Here is a 23,425-nt window from a genome sequence, read left to right as displayed (position 1 = left end):
CACCACAGCTACTGAGCCCGTGCACCTAGAGCCCATGCTCCGCAACAAGAGAAGCCACCGCAATGAGAAGCCCGCGCACCGCAACAAAGAGTAGCCCTCGCTTGCTGCAAATAGAGAAAGCCCACGTGCAGCAACAAAGACCCAACGCAGCCAAAGACATAAATAAATAAATAAATAAAAATCAAAATTTTAAAAAACACAAAAACACCATCACAGAAATATCCAGAATAATATTTGACCAAATAACGGGGCATGGTGGCCCAGACAAATTGACATGTAAAATTAACCACCTAAGCCATAGTTTTGTCATCTTTTACTGAGAAATTTGACTTATCTGAACTATTTTGATACCTAGAAGATACCTTCTAGAGGTAACACCCTCAGTTTTTGACATGGTAGGCAGCAGAGGGAAAGAGCCCATTTGCCCAGTCAGATGACACCTAAAAGGATAAAATGCTGTCTTCTCTCTCCAACCCACAAGGATGAATGCCAAAAACACATCACTTATATCTGCTTTAGCTAACATATGATACGTCTGGAACAGACCTATGCTCCCAGCAAGTCTCATGAAATGCTGTTTCATTAACTGGAGACTTTACTTGCTAAGATTAGAAGCAAAAGAGGGTGGTGGATGAAAAACTGCCCAAGGATATAAGTTCATGCAAGGGAGCAGGAGAGAGAATGGGTATCCGAAGATGTGCGCTCTGAGCCAACACTAATTCCACAGCATCAGGTTGTAATTCAGGGAGCCAAACTGCTGGGGGTTTTTTCCCCCTCTTTTTTTCCCCCAAAGAGGGACAAATCAAGCATACTGACAAAGGAAGAGCATTAGTCACCACAGGTAAACTCCTTTTTACAGGTGATATCGCAAATGATTTGGCTCAGTGTAGACTATGATTTGGCTCCACAAACCATAAGCTAGAGCATTTCATTCCAGGTCCCTCCTCAAATATCCATGATAGGTAGAAGTATGGCATCAGTAGTTTTTGAAATCTTCCCAGGGGATTGTAATATGCAACCAGGGCTGAGAATCTGGAGATGTAGAGAGAATTTAAATTGAACTTTAGTTAAACAGTAAAACAAGCTCTGACTCTACTGGCTGGAGCTAGACAAGGGATATGGATTTAGTGGGATGAGAAGATAAAGAACACCAGGGAGTAAATCAAATGCTTTACACCTGTGCTTAGCTAATTGTTACTCAGATAATTCAGACAATCTTACAGCACCTGAACCCTGAAATTCCTTAGTTCTGTTTAAAAAAAAAAGTAACTCTTCAAGTACCTGAACTCTGAGAATCATGTAAATCATAAAGAAAAAGAAGAAATCTTACTTTCTGAATTAGTTGACTTCATATATACTGTTTCACTTTCATGATATTAACTAGATATCTTTCTTTCCATTTTATGTTTGAGGAAAGTAAGGCTTTAAAAATCTCAGTAATTTTCTCAAGGTCACTTGTTAAGGGTGTGGTAGGCAGCATAATGGCTCGTAAAAATGCCCTCACCCTAATCCCTAGAACCTATTAATATGTTACCTTACATGGTAAAGAGGACTTTGCAGATATGACTGAAGTTATAGACCTTGAGAGAGAAAGATTATCCTGGCTTACCTCATGGAACAAATCTAATTGCATGAGTCCGTAAAAGCAGAAAACCATTCCCAACTGTAGAAAGAGAGAGAGATGTCCTAATAGAAGCAGAATCAGAGAGATGCAACATTTTGGGTTTTGTAGGTGGAGAAAGGGGACTCTGAGTCAAGGACTACAAGTGACCGCTGGAAGCTGATAAAGTCCAGGGAGCAGAAACACCCCTAAGAGCCTCCAGAAAAGAATGTAGCTCTGCCAACACTTTTTTTTTTTAAACCATCTTTATTGGAGTATAATTGCTTTACAATGGTGTGTTACTTTCTGCTTCATAACAAAGTGAATCAGCTATACATATTCATATATCCCCATATCTCCTCCCTCTTGCGTCTCCCTACCACCCTCCCTTCCCTATCCCACCCCTCTAGGTGGACACAAAGCACAGAGCTGATCTCCCTGTGCTTTGTGGCTGCTTCCCACTAGCTATCTATTTTACATTTGGTAGTGTATATATGTCCATGCCACTCTCTCACTTCATCCCAGATTACCCTTCCCCCTCCCTGTGTCCTCAAGTCCATTCTCTATGGCTGAGTCTTTATTCCTGTCCTGCCCCTAGGTTCTTCATAACCATTTTTTCTTTTTTTTTAGATTCCATAGATATGTGTTAGCATACGGTATTTGTTTTTCTCTTTCTGACTTACTTCACTCTGTATGACAGTCTCTAGGTCAATCCACCTCACTACAAATAACTCAATTTCATTTCTTTTTATGGCTGAGTAATATTCCATTGTATATATGTGCCACATCTTTATCCATTCATCTGTCGATCCTGCCAACACTTTTACTTGACTCAATTGAGACCAATGTCAGACTTGTAAGGTAATAAATTTACGTTGTTTTGAGTCACTCAATTTGTGGTAATTCGTATGAAAGCAATAAAAAGCAAATACAGAGGTCCTACAAGAGCCAGGCTATATATTTATATTTAAGTATTTCTAAAATGAATTTAACCTTGTGATTGACAGCAGCAGCAGCTTCCAAGGGATCCCACCACACACCTGAGGCAAAAGCAGCCTAATAAAGAAGCAGTGACAGCAGCAGGTCACTGACCCACACTTGGGGTAGAGGGGGATTGGATCTACTGTAGCAGCAGCATAGCCTGAATGGGAATGCATCCTCCTGTGACACTAGTCCCATCAACATTAGTCTAATCTGCTACCATCTGCTGTGCCAACAGGCCCAACATATACAAACCCTCCAACTCAGCAGCATTAAGTGAGCCAGGCTCAGTGTTTCCTGAAACTCATATCCAATGGCACTGGAAAGCCCAGATATCACCTACTGTTATGAAAACATAAAAAAACAATAACAGAAGACTGGGAACTTCAGAAAGAAAAGGGGAACAATGGAATGGGTGAAAACAAATGGGGTAAATATAAGAGACTATCATTAGCCTCATGAGTTTCTTAAATTCTATATGATGGTCAAAGCAAAAATTATGACACCATCTGATGTGGTTCTCAATGTATCTAAAGGAAATACTACAGAAAATCATACTTTAAAACTGGGGAATACTAAGAGACCTAAATGGAAGTAAAATTTTGAAACTTCACTTGAAATAATAAAACACTGATTCCAGTAGGCTATGATAAGTTACATATGTATAGTGTAATGCCAAAAGCAACCACTAAGAAAACTATACAAACAGTATACACAAATGATCATAAGTAAATTAGATTAAAATGGACTTATTAAAAAATGTTTAAGTAACCCACAAGAAGGCAAAATAAGAGAAACACAGGATTGAGAAACTAAGGTAAAAGACAAAACAAAAAATAAAATGGTAGATCTAATCTTTAACATAGCAATAATTACATTAACTGTAAATGATCTAAATAACCAAGTCAAAGACAGAGATTGGAAGAGTAGATGAAAAACTCACAAGCATGATCCAACTATATACTGTCTATAAGAAGCTTACTTTAAACATCATGATATAGGTAGTTCAAAGTAAAAGGATGAAAAAGATATATCATATGAACATTAATCAGAAAAAGCAGGAATGGCTATATTAATACCAGATCAAGTAGATTTCAGAGCAAAGGAAATTATTAGGGGCAAAGAGGGTCATTACATAAAGATAACAGGAATAATCCACCTAGATGACCTAGTGATACTAAATGTGTACGCACCAAACAACAGAACTTCAAAACACATGAAGCAAACACTGAAAAAGGTAAAAGGAGAAACTTTTAAATCCACAATTATTATTTGAGACTTCAACACAGCAATTTATAGAACTACCAGAGAGAAAAATCAGCAAGGATATGGAAGAACTGAAAACATCATCAATCAACAGGATATAACTGACATTTAAAGAACACACGCAATAAAAGCAGAATACATATTCAAGTGTCCATGGAACATTCACTCATATACCATATACTGGGTGATAAAAAAACATTAGCAGATTTAAAAGAATTAAAATCATAGAGAGTATGTTCTCTAGCCATAATGGAATCAGACGAGAAATCAATAATAGAAAGACAACAGGAAATTCTTCAATCACATGAAAACTAAACATCACAATTCCAAATAACTCATGGGTAAAAAGTCAAGGAAAAAATTTTAAATGCATAGAATAAAAGAAAATGGAGCTGTAACAGATCAAAGTTTGTGGAATGAAGTGAAAGCAATGCTGAAAGGGAAGTTTATAGCACTAAATTGGGAAAGTAAATATTACAAAGCAATAATCTAATTTTCTATATTAAAATACTAAAAACGGAAGAGGAAAAAACACTATAAACAAGCAGAAAGAAGGAAATAATAAAGATGAAACAAAAATCCATGAAACTGAAAACAGGAAAATAGGGGGGAAAAATCAATGAAACAAAAGGCTGGTTCTTTGAAATAAACAATCTAATCAATAAAGATGTAGCAAGACTGATCAAGATAAAAAGAGAGATGGCACAAATCACAGATATCAGAAATGCAACCAGGGATACCATGACATATCCTGCAGGTTAATAAGGGACAAGTTATTACGAACAAGTCTACACTATAAATTCAAAAATGTAGATGAAATGGACCCATGCTTCTACACCCAAAACTACCAAAACTCAGCCAAGATGAAATAGATAATCTCAGTTTTCCTGTAACCATTAGAAACACTGACTTTTCATTTAAAAACTCCCAAAAGAAATATTCAGGCTTAGATGTTTCACTTTTACCCAAGACTTAAAGAATTAACACCAATTTTACATGACTTGATAAGAAATAGAAGTAGAGGGAACAGTTCCTAATTAATTTTATGAAGCCAGTATTACCTTGATACCAAAACCAGACAGGGATAGTATAGAAAGAAGAAAACTACAGACCAATATTTTTTATGAAATTGGCTGTAAAAATCCTCAGCCAAATATTAGCAAATTAAATCCAGAAATATATAAAAAGAATAATATACCATGACCAAGTGGTATTTATTCCAGTTATGCAAAGTTGGTTAAATATTTGAAAATCAAACAATGTAATCCACCATATCCAATAAATTAAGGGGGAAAAGTCATGCGATCCTATCCATTAAGGCAGAGAAAGCATTTGACAAAATCCAATCCCATTCATGATTTTAAAAAAAGAAGAAAGAAAACTCCAAGCAAACTAGGAATAGAAAAGGAACATACTGAAACTCATAAAGATGATCTACAAACAACCTATACCGACATTATATTTAACTGTGAAAGACTGAATGCTTTCTCTGTAAGATCAGAAACAAGGCACCGATATCTGCTCTCACCACTTTTATTAAATATATTACTGGAGGTTCTAGTAAGAAAATAAAGCAAAAATAAATAAATACATAAATTTAAAAGTTAAGTTTTTAAAAAGTTTATTTAAAAGATAAAAGGACTATTCCTACTATGTTGAATAGGAAGGAATATATCCTACTGAATGTTGAATAGTAATATATCCTATTATATTGAATAAGGAAAAGTAAAACTGTCTACATCTGAAGATGAGATGATAATCCAAATGGAGACAATACCAAGGAATCCACAAAAAGCTTGAGAAATAATATTAGTTTGTAAATGTTTTAGGGTACAAGATCAACACAATTTTATCAAATTATATATAACAAATGTGTAGAAGCTTAAATAAAAATATGTGACGCCATTTACAACTGACCTAAATAAATACTGAAATATAAGCCCAATAAGACATTTATAGGACCTGTATACCGAAAATTACAAAATGCTGATCACGAAAATTTTAAAAGTCCCGAACAAATAGGGAGACATACCTTGTTCATGGATTAGTAAACACAACATAATAAAGATGTCAATTCTCCCCAAGTTAAGAGGCTTAACACAATTACTCTTAAAATGCCCTCAAGGTTTTTGTGGATATAGACAAGCTTATTCTAAGATTTATATGGTAAGAAGAGGCTGAAGAATAGCTAAAACAATTTGTAAAGGAAGATTAAAATGGGAGGAATTAATCTACCCAATTTCAAGATTTTGCAGTAATGATGGAGGGTAGATACATAGATCAATGGAATGGAACAGAGAACCCAGAAAGAGACTGACATAAATACATTTAACTTGTTTTTGACAGCAGTGCAAAAGCTATCAAGGAAGAATAGACTTTTCAAAAAATGGTACTGAAACAGTTGGACATCCCTCGACAAAAACAAACAAACAACAAATGAACCTTAACCTAAACCTTACACACCTTACACAAAAATTAAATCAAAGTGGATCATAATCTTAAATGTAAAAGCAGGACATTTTTAGGAAAAAAAAATAGGAGAAAATCTTTGGCATCTAGAACTAGGTGGATAATTCTTAGACTTGACACCGAAAGTATGATCAACAAAAGCAAAAACTGATAAATTGGATCTCATCAAAACGAGTTAAAAATGCTTCATAGAAGATCCTTTTAAGTGGATGAAAACTCAAATTACACAGTGGGAAAACATATTTGAAAATCCCATATGAGACAAATGACTTGTATCTATAATATACAAAGAACTCTCCAAACAACTTAAAAAAATCCAACTAGAAAATAAGCAGAAGACAGGAACAGACATTTCATGGAAGAGAATATACACATGGCAAAGAAGCACATGAAAAGATGTTCAACGTCGTTAGCCATTAGGGAAATGCAAATTAAGACCATAATGAGATATCAGAGAATAACTAAAATTAAAGTATAGTGACAACATCAAATGCTGGCGAGTACGTAGAAAAATTATATCACATCACTGGTGGGAAAATAAAACGGTTTAGCCACTCTGAGAAACAGCTTGACAGTCTCTTTTAGTCCTAAAAGTAGATTCACCCTACAATGCAGTAATTGTACTCTTGAGCATTTATCCAAAAGAAACAAAAACTTAATGAAGTTCCCACAGAAACTTACACATAAATGTTCACAGCAGTTTTATTTATAATAGCCAAAAACTGGCAACTACCCAAATGTCTTTCAATGGGTGAATGTTGAAACAAATTGTGATAAAATCTTATGATAGAATACTACCGAGCAACAAAAAGGAACAAATTATTAACATATGCAAAAATTGAAATGAACTTCAAGGGAATGATGCCGAGGGAAAAATTTTAAAAAGCCAATCTCCGAAGATGAAGTAATTCATGATTATGTTTACATATTATTCTTAAAATAACAAAACTGTGGAGATGGAGAACAGATTAGAAGTTGCCAAGGGTTAGAGATGGGGGTAGAAGGTACAGCGGGGGAACTTTGTGAGTTTTGGGGTCCCAGTACAAATAATACAGCAATCTTGGTTTTAATCCCTAAAGATTTTTAAAAGCAATTCCTAATAAAGGTGTCCAGATATTTAGCAATGGCAGCAGATTAGAGGTATAGCTCCCCAACATGACAACTTCGAAAGAGATCTATACTATCAATACTAATTTAATGTATATGTTAATTTTTAAAAGGCCAGTCACAATACTTAACTGGTACATATCTTAACGATATTATTCTGGGTATCCAGCTACACCAGATGGACTAGCAGGATTCTCTGTACACTCAATTCTTATTTAAGACAGTAAATCTTATAATAAGACAGTGAAAAAAAGAAAAAGAAAAAAAACAAACCTCAACTACAGTTGGATGTTCTCACAGGAAGATGAGGTGAAAATATGTAGCAGCGGTTCAAAAGCTTAAGCAGTGGCACCTAAATTTGGCTGCACATTAGTAACATCTGAAGCACTTTTTAAAAACCCTCACACCGACGGTTGGTCATCCTAGACCAATAAAATCATTTTAAATCTCCTCAGACGATGCCAATGTCTAGCCAGAACTGAGAACCAGCGGACTAAGCAGAAGGGGATGTTTCTACAAAGATCTCTTAACAATAAGTCATTTCACCCAATCAGATTTACCTCCTCGCAAAGGGGTAAAGAAGGCTAGATGTTGTCCATACTTGCTTAGCTTTAATTAGCACTTGTGACTTGCCCAAAACCTACATCATGTTTCCCCTAAATTTCATGTTATTCCCTAAATTTTTCAAACCCAGAGCTAAGGGGTTTGCCAGGATGAGATTTTAAGTGCTCACACAGGGGAAGTCCCTGGCAAACCAGGACAGCGGTCACTCTACATTGAAATATAAAGCATCCTAAATAACGCTGCCACTGCTCCCAGATACTAGTCTGTGCCAACCAGTGGAGAAAAGGCATTCTCCATTATTACCACGGCAAATGCTGCTGTACTTGCCTTGGCTAGTCCCTATCTTTTCCAGGCGCCACTCCCCTTCACCTGCTGGTGGACGTTTTGGCCAGCTGACAATGCAGATACTTTCAAACTTTAAGATGAATAAAAATCATCTGGAGGGCCTGTTATAACAGAGATCACTGAGCCCCACCAGAGTTGCTGATTCCATAGGGCTGGGACCGGGCCCTAAAACTTGAATATCTAACACATTATCAGGGGACGCTGGTAAAGCTGGTCCGGAAAAAGAAACCCGACGTGTCAGATCATAAAGTATGGAAGGGCAAGCCCGCCGGCAGTCCAGGCCCGGGAGGACCGGGGTCCCCAGCCCTACAGAGCCAACGGCAGCCCAGCTCGGCGCCCCTCGGAAGCACGGGGTCCCCGCGGCCGAGTCTGTGCCCCCGGCCGGCCCCGGCTCCCCTCTGCCCACCTTGCACGCGGGGGCTGGAAACGGCCTCGGAGAACGACGGCGAGGCGGGAAGGGGGGCTCCAAAGAGGGTCTGGCGACTCGAGTCGCTCCGTTTCTCGGTGGGCTCAGCGCGCGCCGTGGGGGAAGAGGGGCGGGGGTCCGGGAAGAGGGGACGGGCGGCACTCACGTAGACCGGCAGCGGCCACGGGTAGACGGCGGGCTCGGCCCCCACGGGCGACTCCAGCCTCAGCTCCAACTTCTCCCCCATGTCTTCGCGCGCGGCCCCCGCACCAGGCTAGTCTGGCGGTTAGGGGAGGGGCAGGGCGCCGCCGGCGGGGGCGGGGCAGGCGGTCAGGCGGGAGGCTGAGGGGAGGGAGCCTGGCCTGGGCCTCAGCCGCCGCCGCCGCCGCCGCCGCGCTCCCGTCCGGGCTCCGGCTCCCTCTTTGTGGTCACAGGCCCGGGGCCTCCAGCTCTGCTGCCAACTCCGGCCGGTGTGAGGGGAGCACAATGAGCCGGGGCCGGACTGAACCACTCACTCGTGGCGAGCGCCGCCCACCCCGTGGACACGCCCCCTCCCACGCACGCACGCACGCACGTCTTCGGCTGCCCCCGGCCACCCCCACCGGCCCGAAGTGGGGATCCGGGGAGACACCTCGGGGCCTGGGGTGGCGGGTTCAACTCCCGACCTTGACGTACCGTGACACCCCCCCCCCCGCCCCAATAATAAGACTATAATTCCTCATTAGATATGACAGCCGGAATCCCGGCTTCTGTTCACAAAAATGCCGTGTATTTAGCCTATGCTAGGCACCAGACCCTGGATGCTCAGTACTGGCAAAAAAGGAAATGCCCTGACCTCATGGCGCTGCCATTTTAATTGGAATAGTAGTGACAATGGTCAAGGGAGAAAATAAAGTGTCATCATCGCCACGGGGATGGTTAATCTCACGTGTGCACTGCGTGGGGCCCCGGCAACCACAAACATTATTCCAGATGTGGCCAGGAAGGCATTTTTCAGAAGAGATGAACACTGAAATTGGTCCACTTTGAGTAAAGGAGATTGTCAATGCCGCGGCGTGGGTGGGCCTCGTCCATCAGTTGAAGGACTGGAGAGAAAAATGAAGTTCCGTAGAAAGAGGGAACGGTTCCTCCAATGGCCTTGGGACATCAGCTCTTGCCTGTGTCTCCAGCCCAGAGTCCTGCCCTGACTTGCCTGCCTCATGGTCACATGAGTCAACTCCTTAAAACAAAACTATATATGTAAAAATACTGAATATATACAAGCCTATTAATTTGTATATGTGTGTATACATATTATATATATGTATACACATATGTTTATATGTGCGTGCGTTTGTAGTATATGTGTAAGTACTATATACAGTATACATACAAGCCTATATATTTGTGTGTATATATTGTATACATGTATGTATGTGTATATATATAGTATACATATTATAAATGTGAACATGCTGTATATATACACACACCCATATATTGATATATGGGCGTGTATATATACAGTATATGTACACTGTATGTATGTATGTATACAGTGTATATTTATATATAGGTGTGTATATATGTTGTATACCTGTATCTGTATATGTTTCTAGGTATTATATGTATATATGTATATACTATTATATACACACTTGCGTATGTATTTATATGTATGTGTATGTACATGTGCATATTTACATATAGGTGTGTATGTGTGTGTATACATTGTATATATGTATGTGTCTATATCTTATATATATGATATATGTATGTATATATACGATGAATTTATATATACAGTACATATATATTTCTATGCTATATGCTTTCATATGTAGGTGTATATGTGTGTCTATATGTACGTGTATGTATTGCATATATTATATGTGTATGTATGTATACTGTCTATATACACACCTAGATATCTTTGTATGTGTGTATATATGTATGATATATATGTACCTAGGTGTGTATATTGCATGTGTTATACGTATATGTACATACTATATATATACAAACTATGCATTTTATATGTGTGTATGTATAGTGTATATGTCTTTGTGTATTGTATATATTATGTGTATATGTGTGTATACATACTGTATATATACAAACTATGCATTTTACATGTGTGTATGTATAGTGTATATGTCTGTGTGTATTGTATATACTATATGTGTATATGTGTGTATGCATACTGCATATATACACAGCTGTATATTTTTGTATGCGTGTACATATGTACGTGTGTGTGTGTATACACACACACACCCTATGGATTCTGTTTGTCTGGAGAACCCTCACTGATACGGACACTTATGACAATTGAGTACCTGCTCTTTGCCAGCCAGGGAGCCAAAGGCTTGTCCTTTCGGTGTCTGCCTTAAGTGTCACAAGTCCCAGGAGGGAAGGTGATGCGGCTCCTACCAGTGGAGGTGCCTCAGGGTCAGAGAGGTGCACAGGGCGGGGGGCTGGAGCCTGGTGGAGCCCAGGTGGAGTTCTAGCAGCAGTACAGCCTAGCAGTCCCACTTCCCCGGGTGCTTCTCACAAAGACGCCGAGGGAGAGACGGGACCTGAAGGAGGGGATGAGGAAGCTTCCGTGGGTCCGCAAGCCCAGACCAAGGCTGACTCGTCAAGGGTGTTAGAGGTCAGGACTGTGGTTACCCTGGGGGTGGGCTTACACAGAGCCATTCACATTCTGAAAAAGCATCCATTCTGCTCTTGTGTGTATGTCTACCCCCCTCCCCCAAATCTTTTAAAAACAGATTCTCTTGGTTGCTGGGAACACACACGGGGAAGTTGTGTGTGAGGGGGTGTGATCCAGGGGACAGGGAGGAGAAGCCCCCCACTCGTAGGGCCAGGAGTGGCTCAGCTTTGTGAGCTGAGGATGGCCCACGAGGTCCCAGAGAGAAGGGTCCCTGCTCTGTCCCTGCTCTGTGCACCCCACTCCCAGCCTGAGAAGCCCAGAGCCACCCCCCCCCCGCCCCCGCAACACACACACACCAGGGAGGAGAGCCAGTCACCCTGGCTCCCAGGCTCTGGCTCCAAGGCTCCCGGCACTACGAGCTATTTTCAGCTTTCATGCCCTAGGACACGGCCAGAGCTATTGTCTCCGGAAACTCTCTGTCTCTCGCCCGCCCTCCCTCCCTCCCTCCTCCGCTTCTTCCCCTCCCGCTCCATCTGTCCTCCCCTCCACCCGGCATTTCTACACAGGATGGCTCACAGACAGCTGCTCCCCGTGCCCACCTGCCACCATTCGATGGATGTCAAAGCAAGCCCTGGGGACTTCCCTGGAGGTCCAGTGATTAAGACTCCGAGCTTCCACTGCAGGGGGCGCGGGTTCGATCCCTGGTCAGGGAAATAAGATCCCACATGCCGCACGGCACGGCCAAAAAAAATAAATGAATAAAAAATAAAGTTATAGTGATGAAACAGCCCTAGTGGTGCAAGGATGGGACGTATAGCTCTATGGTATAGAATAAAGGTCCGGAAACAGATATATGAGAACTTGATATGACAGAAAGTGGGGAAATTAAGGAGTTTTCAATAAATGGCATTAGGACAATTGCATATCCATGTGGGAAAAAGTAAATTAGAAAAAAAAAAAAGCAAGCCCTGGTCAGGTGTGACCTTGGGCCCAGGGCCATTGGCACACGTTGTCATGTGGGACGTTCTTCCTTCGACTCCTCCTTCCCTCCTGTGTCACTGTCACTTCCTCCAGAACCTTCCTGGACTCCCCTACACAAGCCCGGGGTGTACCCTCACCCGCCCTGGATCACCAGAATTCCAATCCCGGCCCACCCTTCCCTGCCAGGTAAAGAACTGTGCATGGTCAATAAGACCGTAGAGGTCATTGGCCATTGCTACTGCAGCTGGAATTGTTACTGTGTTTAGATAGGGTGACCAACACCCGCCCCCAGTTTGCCCAGGACCGCTCAGGTTTGAGCGCTGGAACTCTGGGGAAACCCTCAGTCCCGGGGAAGCCCAAGAAGCCTGGTCAGCCTATTTAGGACGGATCTTTCACTTGATCTCCCAACCCCCGAGAGCTAGAAAGGGAATCTCCCCCCTCCTTCCATTGTAACCTTCATTCATTCATTCACTCATCCCTTTATTCAACTCCTTTATTCAGCAAGAATTTATGAAGCATCTACTACACAGCAGACACTCTTCTAGGTGCTGGGGACATAACCGCATCCCTGTCCTCAAAGAGCTCACGTTCTAGCGAGGGCAGCAAACAGTCAACTGAGAAGGTGTGACTTATTACATGGGGATGATGTCTCGGAGACCACTGCAGGGCAGGGGAGGTGGGAGAGGAAAGGGGCAGTTCTAAATGCAGGCGCTGACGGGATTGGGACAGACCCTGCCCTGGGCCAGGCTGGTTGCTTCAACACAGCTGTCCTCGCCCAGGGCCATCCTGTGCCTCACCCAGTTCTTCCGTGATGTGTGGGGAAAATCTGTGGTTGTCACAACTGGGGGGGAGGGGCCCCTGGAATCAAATGGGTGCGGCCAGGGATGCTGCTAAACCCCACACAGTGCCCAGGAGGGGCCCTCAGCAGAGGATGACCCGCCCCGAATAACCCCAGTGCCATGGGGGAGGCCCTGCACTAATATGATTCAGACCCGCTGGTGCCCCCAGCTTCCTGCACAGGCAGGGACTCTAACCGGGTCACCTTTCTATCCTGAGGTGACCTAGAGTGGGGCAGCCAAGAGGGCTGAGATGAGTATCGGGGGTGAAATGACAAATCTCTGTGCCCACTCTCCCCGCCGCACCCCAGGGGCGATGGCCTCTATCTCCTCCCTGTGCAGGTAGCTTTTCCCTGAGCCATTTCTTCTTGTCAAGGTCCCTGTCGCAGGTTGGGTTCCCCGAAGATGATGTTGAGAGCAAGGATTGGAGTGCAGGTGGTTGATGTGAGACGTGCAGGAACAGATACAGCTGCCATAGGGTCCCGCAATTCCACTCCTGGGCATAGATCTGGAGAAAACTCTAATTCAAAACTATACATACACCCCTGGGATTTCCCTGGTGGTCCAGTGGTTAAGACTCCGTGCTTCCAGTGCAGGGGGCATGGGTTCCATCTCTGGTCAGGGAACTAAGATCTCACATGCTGTGTGACAATAAAAGAAGAAAGAAAGAAAAAAGGAAGAGAAAAACAGAGAGAGAGAAAGAGAGAGACAAAGAAAGAAAGAGAGAAAGAGAGAGAAAGAAAGAAAGGAAGAAAGAAAAGATACATGCACTCCAATGTTCATTGCAGCACTATTTGCAATAGCCAAGACATGGAAGCTACCTAAATGTCCACTGATGGATGAATGGATAAAGAAGATGTGGTACATATATACAATGGAATATTATTCAGCCATAAAAAGAATGAAATAATGCTATTTGCAGCAATGTGGATGGACCTAGAGATTATCATACTAAGTGAAGTAAGTCAGAAGAGAAAGACAAATATCATATGATCTCACTTATATGTGAAATCTAAAATACGACACAAACGAACTCGTCTAGGAAACAAAAACAGCCTTGCAGACATAGAGAACAGACTTGTGGTTGCCAAGGGGAAGAAAGAGTGAGGGAGGGTTGGATTGGGCGTTTGGGGTTAGCAGATGCAGACTATTAAATATAGGATGGATAAACTACAACGTCCTACTGTCTAGCACAGGGAACTATATTCAATATCCTGTGATAAGCCATAATGGAAAAGAAAAAAGTTTTATTTATAGGTTCCATCCCTAACTGAGCTGGCCCATCCCCTCCCATGGTTCTAAGTGCAGCCCGAGGCTGCAGACTTCCCACCGTGGTCTTCAGCTCCAGAGCAAGCCACCTGCAAACCACCCACATCTTCCCAGGGGCTGGCAACTCTCCTTTGCTACTGATTCCAAGACACATCCAGATAGCAAAAATGTGACCATGAAAAGAAACTCAGGCATGTTCAAATCAGGGAAATAACATTCTTATCTCTGTTCAGCACTCGCTTAATTTTAGAATAGCTTAGAGTTACAAAAAAGTTGCAAAGATCTGTACAGAGTGTACAGAGTGCCGTGGACCCTGACCCAGTACCCCTATTTCCAACACGTTAGTACGTTAGTACGACATGTTTATCCAACTAAGGAACCAAGATGGATACATTGTTATTAACTGAAGTCCACACTTTATTAGAATTTCCCTAGTTTTCCCCTAACATCCTTTTTCTGTCCCAGTCTCCTCTGGGCTGTGACATTTCTTAGACGTCCCTGGGTTTTGATACCTTGAAAGTTTTGAGGAGGACTGGTCAGGTATTTTGTCCCTCAATTTGTTTGTCTGTTTGTTTTCTGATGTTTTTCTTATGGTTGGACTGGAGTTACGGGGTTTGGGGCGGAAGATCCAGACAGAGATAAAAATGCCATTCTCCTCAGGTCACATCAAGGATACACACCATCAACGGGACTTATGACAAACGATTTTACCCTTGATCACCTGGCCAGTATCGTCTTTTTTGTGTGTGTGGCTGCATTGGGTCTTCGTTGCGTGCGGGCTTCTGTAGTTGTGGCACGGGAGCTCAGTAGTTCTGGCTCCCAGGATCTAGAGCGCAGGCTCAGTAGTTGTGGCCCATGGGTTTAGTTGATCTGCGGCACCTGGGATCTTCCCGGACCAGGGCTTGAACCTGTGTCCCCTGCATTGGCAGGCGGATTCTTTTCTTTTCTTTTTTTCTTTTGCAACCCAAACTTTAATCCCAAGGATTCTCACAAAACATATTACAAATGACAGCATGAAAAAAAAAATTGCACAGTAACTCAAAGTTCAGCTCTACAATATACTCTTAATCTGGCAGGACATTGGTATCTTGATAATCTCAAATTTCCAAAAAATATTACAAAGAGCTATGTATTCATGTACAGCAATCACAGAGGGGCCTTATGACCTAACTCAAAGGTAAACTAACTTCCTTGAAACTTCTTAGATTCTAAACTCCCTGGACAACCTCTTGTCCAGTGTGAAGACTAGTGGAATTTTTAAACCTCTAATCTAGGGTAAGGGTGCACCTTTCATTTTTACCTGCTGGCTTGTGTTCACAGCACCTTTTAAAGACTGCTTGCTTAACTACTGCTGCATACCATATCCCAGCTACAGAAAGTCTTTTCAATGTTTGCCAGTGTTGTTTCCATAATAGTAAACATCACACTTTAGGTGGGCAGGAGTTAGAGTTTTATTATCAGTCTAGGCAAGACCAAAAATTCAAAGCAAATTCAATTTTGCTTAAGTGAACATTGTAAGGTAACAATTCTTCACATTACATGCCTCATATGACCCATTTCAAACCAGAGAGATTGACACCTTTATGTGTCACTGGGTCAAGAGACAAACAAATGTGAACAGCTAAAACATTTAAAAAGTGCACCAAGCTTCGGAAGTCTCAAACAAAACTTGAATTTTCTGTACATACTCTTGCCAAATGAAGTTATTGCCTGTACACCACTCCTCTTGCCAAGTGGTCTTCTATTTCCTTTCATTTGACCTAGATCGGCTAGGAGACCTAGAGAAAGATCGGGACGGCTTGTGATTTCTCTCCTGGGACAGGGATCTCTCTCTTCTCCTATATCTAGAAAGGGACCTGCTCTGGCTGACGGAGAAGGCTCTCCATCTCGGAGATGTGTGGGAGGTGGAGGACTCCTCCTCCGATAATCATCTCGAGGGCGACGACCCCAAGAAGGAGGCGGTCACGATTTTGACTTCTCTTTTCCCCATTCGACAGGTCCACTCTTACTCGGCAGCCACATAGGGTTCTCCCATCTAGTTCTCGGACAGCATCGGCTGCATCTCGGGGATCTTCACGTTCAACAAGAGGGAAGCCGGGAGGGTTTTTAGCAACCCACATACTTCAGAGTGGTCCATAATAGCCTAAAGCTCGTTCCAATTCAGCCTTGTTACCGCTGTTTCCAAGATTCCCTACATAAACTTGACAGTCCAACGGACAGGAATCACGATGCAAGACCCTCGTGACTCCTGGGTTTCACGGGCCACAGGGTGATCCCGGGCCTCTAGAATCTGGCAGCTGAATCTGCTCACACAAGTTGTCCTGTGGGGATGCTTTTCCCCCTATGTGTCCAGCCCGGGGCCCTGCTGTCTTGGCCCGTCCTCCCGGGTGAGAAGGTGAACCCCAGCTCCCTGGAGCAGACACTCAGAGCCCTGGTGACTGGACTCACGGCTGACGGGGTTGGAGCGGCGGCTGGACATGTGTGGCCAGCCTGGTGGTGTTTGGCCCCGTCTGCAGTTCCAGTTCCAGCTGAGAAAGAGCCTCCCTGTGCTATTTTCTCCTGGTTGTGTAAGGATCCCCGGTGTCATTTGACAGAAATGTAGATGGTGTGTTCTTTCTCTCTTTTCTCCCTGCTTCCTCTCCTCCCTCTCTCCCTCCCTCTCTCCCTCCCTCTCTCCCTCCCTCTCTCCCTGTCCCTCTTTCCCTGTTCTGCTCTCCCTCTACCTCTTTCCCTCTCCCTCTCTCTCTCCATCTGACTCTCCCTCTCCCCCCCCCCTCTTTCCTCTCCCTCTTCCCTCTCGCTCTCCCTCTCCCTCTTCCCTCTGCCTCTCCCTCTTCCCTCTCCCTCTCTCCCTCTGCCTCTTTCCTCTCCCTGTTTCCTCTCCCTGTTTCCTCTCCCCGTTTCCTCTCCCTGTTTCCTCTCCGTTTCCTCTCCCTCTTTCCTCTCCCTCTTCCCTTTCCTCTCTCCCTCTCCCTCTCTCCCTCCCTCTCTCCCTGTGCCTGTTTCCCTGTCCTTGTTTCCTTGTTCCGCTGTGCCTCTACCTCTTTCCCTCTCCCTCCCTCCCTCTCCCTCTCCTTCCACCTCCTTCCCTCTCTGGAGAGGGAAGGAGGTGGAAGGAGAGGGAGAGAGAGCAGGAGAGGGAGGGGGAGAGGGAGAGAAAGGGGGGGAGAGGGAGAGAGGGATAGAGGGAGGGAGGGAAAGACATCTCTCCCTTCCTCCCTCTCTCTCTCCCTCCCTCTGTCCCTCTCCCTCCCTCTCTCCCGCTCCCTCCCCCCTCCCTCTCCCTCTAACTTTCCCTCTCCCTCCGTCTCTCCATCTCCCTCACTCCCTCCCAGAGAGGGAGAGATGAGATGGAGGGAGAGGCAGAGACAAGGGAGAGGGAGAGAGGGAGAGGGAGAGGGAGGGGGAAGAGAGGGAGAGAGAGAGATGTCTCTTCCTCCCTCCCTCTCCCTCTCTCCTCCTTCTCTCTCTCTCTCCCTCACCCTCTCTCCCTCTCCCTCCCTCCATCACTTTCCCTCCTTCTCCCTCTCCCTCCCTCTCCCTCCCTCTCCCTCTCCCTCTCTCCCTCCCAGAGAGGGAGAGACAGAGGGAGAGGGAGCGGGGGAGAGAGGGACACGGAGAGGGAGGGAGGGAGACAGAGAGGGAAGCAGGCACCCTCTCTCCTTCTCCCACTCCCTACATCCTTCTCCGACTCCCCCTCTCCTTCGCTCCCTCCCTCTCCTCTCCCTCCGTCTCTCCCTCTCCTTCCCTCCCTCTAGGAGAGGAAGAGGAAGGGAGGGAGAGGGAGAGAGGGACGTGGAGGGAGAGGGAGAGGGAGAGAAGTCTCGACCTCCTTCCCTCTCCCTCCCTCGCCCTTTCCCTTCCTCTCTCCCTCTCCCTCCCTCTCCCTCTCTCTGTCTCTCCCTCTCCCTCCGTCTCTCCCTCTCCCTCACTCCCTCCCAGAGAGGGAGAGATGGAGGAAGAGGCAGAGACGAGGGAGAGGGAGAGAAGGAGAGGGACAGATGGAGGGAGGGGGAGAGGGAGGAAGAGGGAGAGAGGGAGAGGGAGAGGGAGGGGGGAGAGAGGGAGAGAAGAAGGAGAGAGGGAAAGGGAGGGAGGAAGAGACCTCTCTCTCTCTCCCTCTCTCCCCCCTCCCTCTCCCTCTCCCTCTCTCCCTCTCCCTTGTCTCTGCCTCTTCCTCCGTTTCTCCATCTCTGGGAGGGAGTGAGGGAGATAGAGAGACGGAGGGAGAGGGAGAGTTGGAGGGAGAGGGAGGAGAGGGAGGAGAGGGAGGAGAGGGAGGAGAGGGAGGGAGGGAGAGGGAGAAAGGGAGGGAGAGAGGGATAGACGGAGGGAGCGAAAGATGTCTCTCCCTCTCTCCCTCTATCCCTCTCCCTTCCTCCCTCTCCTCCCTTTCCCTCTCCCTCCGTCTCTCCATCTCCCTCACTCCCTCCCAGAGAGGGAGAGATGGAGGGAGAGGCAGAGACAAGGGAGAGGGAGAGAGGGAGAGGAGGAAGGAGGGGGGAGAGAGGGAGAGAGAGAGAGGTCTTTTCCTCCCTCCCTCTCCCTCTCTCCTCCTTCTCTCCCTCTCTCCCTCCATCACTTTCCCTCCTTCTCACTCTCCCTCCCTCTCCCTCTCCCTCTCTCCCTCCCAGAGAGGGAGAGACAGAGGGAGAGGGAGAGGGGGACAGGGAAAGAGAGACAGGGATGGAGGGAGGGAGAGAGAGAGGCAGAGAGGGACAGGGGTGGAGGGAGGGAGAGAGGGAGGCAGAGAGGGACAGGGAGAGAGGGAGAGGGAGAGAGGGACAGGGAAAGAGAGACAGGGATGGAGGGAGAGAGGGACAGGGAGAGAGGGAGGGAGAGAGGCAGAGGGAGGGATGGAGGGAGAGGGAGAGTGAGAGGCAGGGAGGTAGAGGGAGGGAGGGAGACAGGGAGACAGAGAGGGAGACAGGGAGAAGGGCTGATGGGGGCTCCCTCCCCCTCCCATCCTCTCCCCACTGCTTTCTCTTTTTTCTGCTTCAACAAACACCAGGCGCCTTTTAGATCAGCCCTGAAGTCAACGTTGATGCTTGGACGGCCTGACCTCCCTGCTGCCTTCCAGCCCAGGACCACAGCTGGGAGATGAAGTCTGTGGGGCCCTGGGCAGCGGCGGCGGCGGGCTGGCACAGGCACCTCCTCTGATGCCCAATCTCTCCTGGCAGCCGCCAGCTCCCCTCCCTGACTCCCCAACATTTGGGGCTTTTTAAATATGTGTCGATAATGCCATGAGCTACTATTTAACTTTTCCACGAGGACCCATCTCCCGAAATGCAGTGGTTTTCAGCCTTGGCTGCACTAGGGAACCCCCAGGGAAGGGAGAGACATCTGTACCTCCCTCTCTCTCCCTCTTCCTCCGTATCTCCTTCTGGCTCTCTCCCTCTCCCTCTCCCTCTCCCGCTCCCTCTCCCTCTGGGGTGATGCCCAATGAGCTCAGATTCGCAGATGTTCCCCCCATCCCCTCTCTGTGCCTTGCGTGGGGTCTGGGCCTTCTCACTGTGGCCCGGGTACGGCCTTGACATTCAGGCATCGGTTCCTGCAAGGACACTTGCGTTTGGTCCATACCGCGTGTGGCTGCAGTCTGTTCTTCTCCCTTTTAGCATCTTCAGTAGATGGGGGCTGTGCATGAGCCCTTCATCTTCCCCGCAGACACCACTGGTGCTTGCTTGGCCTCGCGGGTGATGCGGGGGGCACGGGGGACAGTCCTGTGTCCCGACCTTCTTGGGCTGCAGAGAGGCCACGTTGGTCCTGTGGTGACTGGGGGCTCCCAGGAGAACCCCACCGCAGACCTGGAGAGGTGGCCCCAGAGAAGGTGGCGTACGCCTGGGGCCGGGCCTCACCAGCCAGCCCCGGGCCACCTGCAGCAACAGGCCTCTCGCCGTCCAGGGGCTGGGTGTTCGGGCGCCGTGGGGATGAGCTGCTGTCTGCATGGCAGCCGAGTTTGTATTGTTGAGCCCGGGGAGGCCCCTGGGTGGCTCCTGGAGAGCCTGGTCGCATTTCTTCCTGCCCTTGGCCTTAGAGCTCATCACGGTTCACGCCGTTTCTGGTTCCAAAAGGACCTGTGTTCATAAAGACCACGTGTTAGGACAGCACCAAAGTGTCTAGAAATCCGGGCCAGGAAGAGGAGGGAGGGGGATTGGCTGTGCCCGCCAGTGGCCTGAGAGCCCTGCCCGCCCGCAGAGACCTGGCCCGGGGCCCGTGGGGAGGGCGTAGCCCACGGGCCCCAGCGCTGGCCGTCTCTGGGTTCCAGGAGAACTGCACGATCCTCGGGGAGCTGGTAAGGCTGCAGGCCCAGAAGTCCTGCCTGCTGGGGTTCAGCACGCGTGCCGACTCCGTGCTGGAGATGAACATGGCCAAGACCAGCCAGCTGGTGAACACTTTCCTAGGTAACCCCGCCTTCCCGAGTCCCAGTGGGGACGGGGGTCAGGCAGACCTTGACTGGACGTGGTGCTGCCTGAGACCCCACTGTGTCAGCCCTTGGGGGTCGCCTTCCCCAACCCTTCATTCTGCCTCGAGGGGCGTGGGGTGGGGGGCGGCTGGGGGGCTGCCACAGGGGCATAGCCGAGCCTCTCCCCTCCGCCCGCAGATGAGCTGGCCCAGAAGCTGAAGCCCCTCGGGGAGCAAGAGCGGCCGTAATCCTGGAGCTAAAGAAGGCCGAGTGCAAGAGGCGGGGCCTGCACTTTGACGGGCCCATCAACGTCTAGGACCTGCGCTACTACATGAAGCAGGGGGAGGAGACGCGCTACCACGTGGACCAGTACCTGCTCAATGAGTCCTTCCCCATGCAGGTGGTCACGCGCGGGCGGCTGGGCATCTCCCAGGAGCTGCTGGGGCTGACCTTAGACCTGGAGGAGGGCGCCAACATGTGTCACGAAGATGTGAGGCTCTACACGGTCCGGGACGCGGCCTCGGGCAAGGTCATCCATCGGCAAGTTCTACCTGGACCTCTACCCTCAGTGCATGCGTGGGGGAACCTGTCGGCCATGGGCCGGGGCTCCTCTGTGGAAGCGGGGCCTCACCCGCGTCCCTCTCCAGGGAAGGGAGGTCCGGGCACATGGCCTGCTTTGGCCTGCAGCCGGGCTGCCTGCAGTAGGATGGGAGGCGCCAGATCGCCATCGCAGACATGGTGGCCAACTTCACCAAGCCTATGCCCAACCCGCCCTCCCTGTTGCAGCATGATGAGCTGGAGACCTACTTCCATGAGTTCTGGCAAGCGATGCACCAGCTCAGCTCCCAGGAGGGTGCGGGCGCGGGGCTGCAGGCAGGGGGCGGGGAGGGCCCGGGCTCTCCCGTGGTCCTCAGGCAGGCCCTCGCCACGGGATTCTTCCACTGATGTCACCCCGCAAGTGGCGACGCCCTCGGTGTCAGTTTCCTTCATCAAACCCCACGCACTGGGCGCGTAAACAACGGAAGTGGATGTCCTCGAGACTCTGGAGGCTGGGAGCCCCAGATCAAGGAGTCAGGACTGATTACCTGCATGTTAAATACATGTATTCAAGAGTTGCCTTCAAAAAAGACAAAAGACAAGAAAGGCACGTTGCCTGCGACTCTGGTGACAGCCGGTGATGAGAACCAGAGGGTAGGCTCTGGGGCCGGGAGCGCCGCGCCCTGTGAGGCCCTGGGGCTGCTGCCAGTCTCGATGGAGGCTCAGCAAGTCCCAGTGACTTCCCCACGGGGGGGGGGGGGTCCCCAGCTCAGCGTCTGGGCCCAGGACCCAGTGTTCGTTCAGTCTTCCTGCGGTCAGCCCTTCGTCCTGAGAGCAATGCTCTCACAGGCTGCACTGGAGCGCGTGGGGACACTTTACTGAGCTGTGCAGCCGTCACTACTGCCCTGTTTTGGAACATTTCCCCCACCCCAAAAATGTCCCTCACGCCCTTAGTTATCATTCCCTCCCCTCCCCTGCCCCTGACAACCAGGAACCCACTCTGACTCTGTGGATCTACCTGTTCTGGACGTTTCCCCTTAGTGGGGTCATACCCTGTGTGTCCTTCTGTGTCTGACTTCTCTCGCTGAGCATCGTGTTCTCAGGGTGCATCCACGTGGCAGCGAGTGTCAGGGCTTCACACCTTTGCGTGGCTGAGGGCTGGAAAAAAGACAAACGAAAAGAAAAGCACGTTGCCTGCCAGTCTGGTGACAGGCGGTGATGAGAACCAGAGGGAAGGCTGTGGGGCCGGGAGCGCCGCGCCCTTTGAAGCCCTGGCGCTGCTGCCAATCTCGGTGGGGCATGGGCAGTGCCGTCCCCCAGGAGCTGCTGGACAAGCTCATCCAGTCCCGGCTGGCCAACCCCGGTGTGGCCGGGCCGAGGGAAAGGAAAGGGGCTCCCGGACTGCCCGGCTGAAAGCGCGGCCTGGACACAGTGCCAGCCCCCCGTCTCCTTCCTCCCGCCCTCCAGGCCTCTTCAACCTGTGCCAGATCGTCCTGGCCAAGGTGGACCAGGCCCTGCACACGCAGACGCCCTCGGACCCGGCCCAGGAGAATGCCCGCCTCTGCCAGGAGATCCTCGGGGTCCCAGCTACGCCAGGTAGCCAAGCGCGCGCCGGGCCCACCTTAGCGGTCGGTTAGTTGCTACTGCCCAGGTCAAGAGGATCGTCTGGTGGTGTGTGAAGGGGGACCGACTGACGGGCTCTGGCCGAGGCCCGCTGACCCCTGGCCTCTTCCTGCCTGGGTTCCTGGGCTGGTCCCTCCAGCTGTGGCCCGCGGAGTCCGAGGGTGGGGTGGGCGTATCTGCACATGCTTTCTGGAGAGCCTGGAAGAGGCAGGAGAGGGCTTCATAGCCCGGATGGAACTCGTCGACGAGGTTTGCCTGTGCGTGTCGGTGCGGAGACGCAGTTCACTCCCTCGTGAGCGCTTTCACCCGCTCTCTCCCCGTGCTGGAGGGCGAGCCCTGACTCATCCCTCGGAGCCTCGGGCAGCTGTCCTTGTAAGAGGCTCAGGTGTGAACCCTCGTGAGCTTC

General features: G+C 48.1%; 1 long non-coding RNA gene and 2 pseudogenes across 4 annotated transcripts in view; 1 reads left to right on the top strand and 2 right to left on the bottom strand.

Annotated features, from left to right (window-relative positions):
- LOC137759772 (uncharacterized) overlaps positions 1 to 9,241 on the bottom strand; it is a 63,459-nt gene extending 54,218 nt beyond the window's left edge. For all 4 annotated transcript variants that reach the window (XR_011073149.1, XR_011073151.1, XR_011073152.1 and 1 more), the window contains exon 1: positions 8,905 to 9,241. This is a non-coding gene — a long non-coding RNA (uncharacterized lncRNA). The remainder of the gene's footprint in view (positions 1 to 8,904) is intronic.
- Positions 9,242 to 16,014: 6,773 nt separating this feature from the next.
- LOC137758970 (serine/arginine-rich splicing factor 3 pseudogene) lies at positions 16,015 to 20,822 on the bottom strand (annotated as a pseudogene).
- LOC137758969 (thimet oligopeptidase-like) lies at positions 20,821 to 22,551 on the top strand (annotated as a pseudogene).
- The last annotated feature ends 874 nt before the right edge of the window (positions 22,552 to 23,425 follow it).

This window comes from Eschrichtius robustus, chromosome 2, assembly GCF_028021215.1.
Source record: "Eschrichtius robustus isolate mEscRob2 chromosome 2, mEscRob2.pri, whole genome shotgun sequence".
Lineage (NCBI taxonomy): Eukaryota > Metazoa > Chordata > Mammalia > Artiodactyla > Eschrichtiidae > Eschrichtius > Eschrichtius robustus.
Note: the sequence above shows the minus strand (reverse complement) of the source record. Positions and strands in the feature narration are given on the sequence as shown.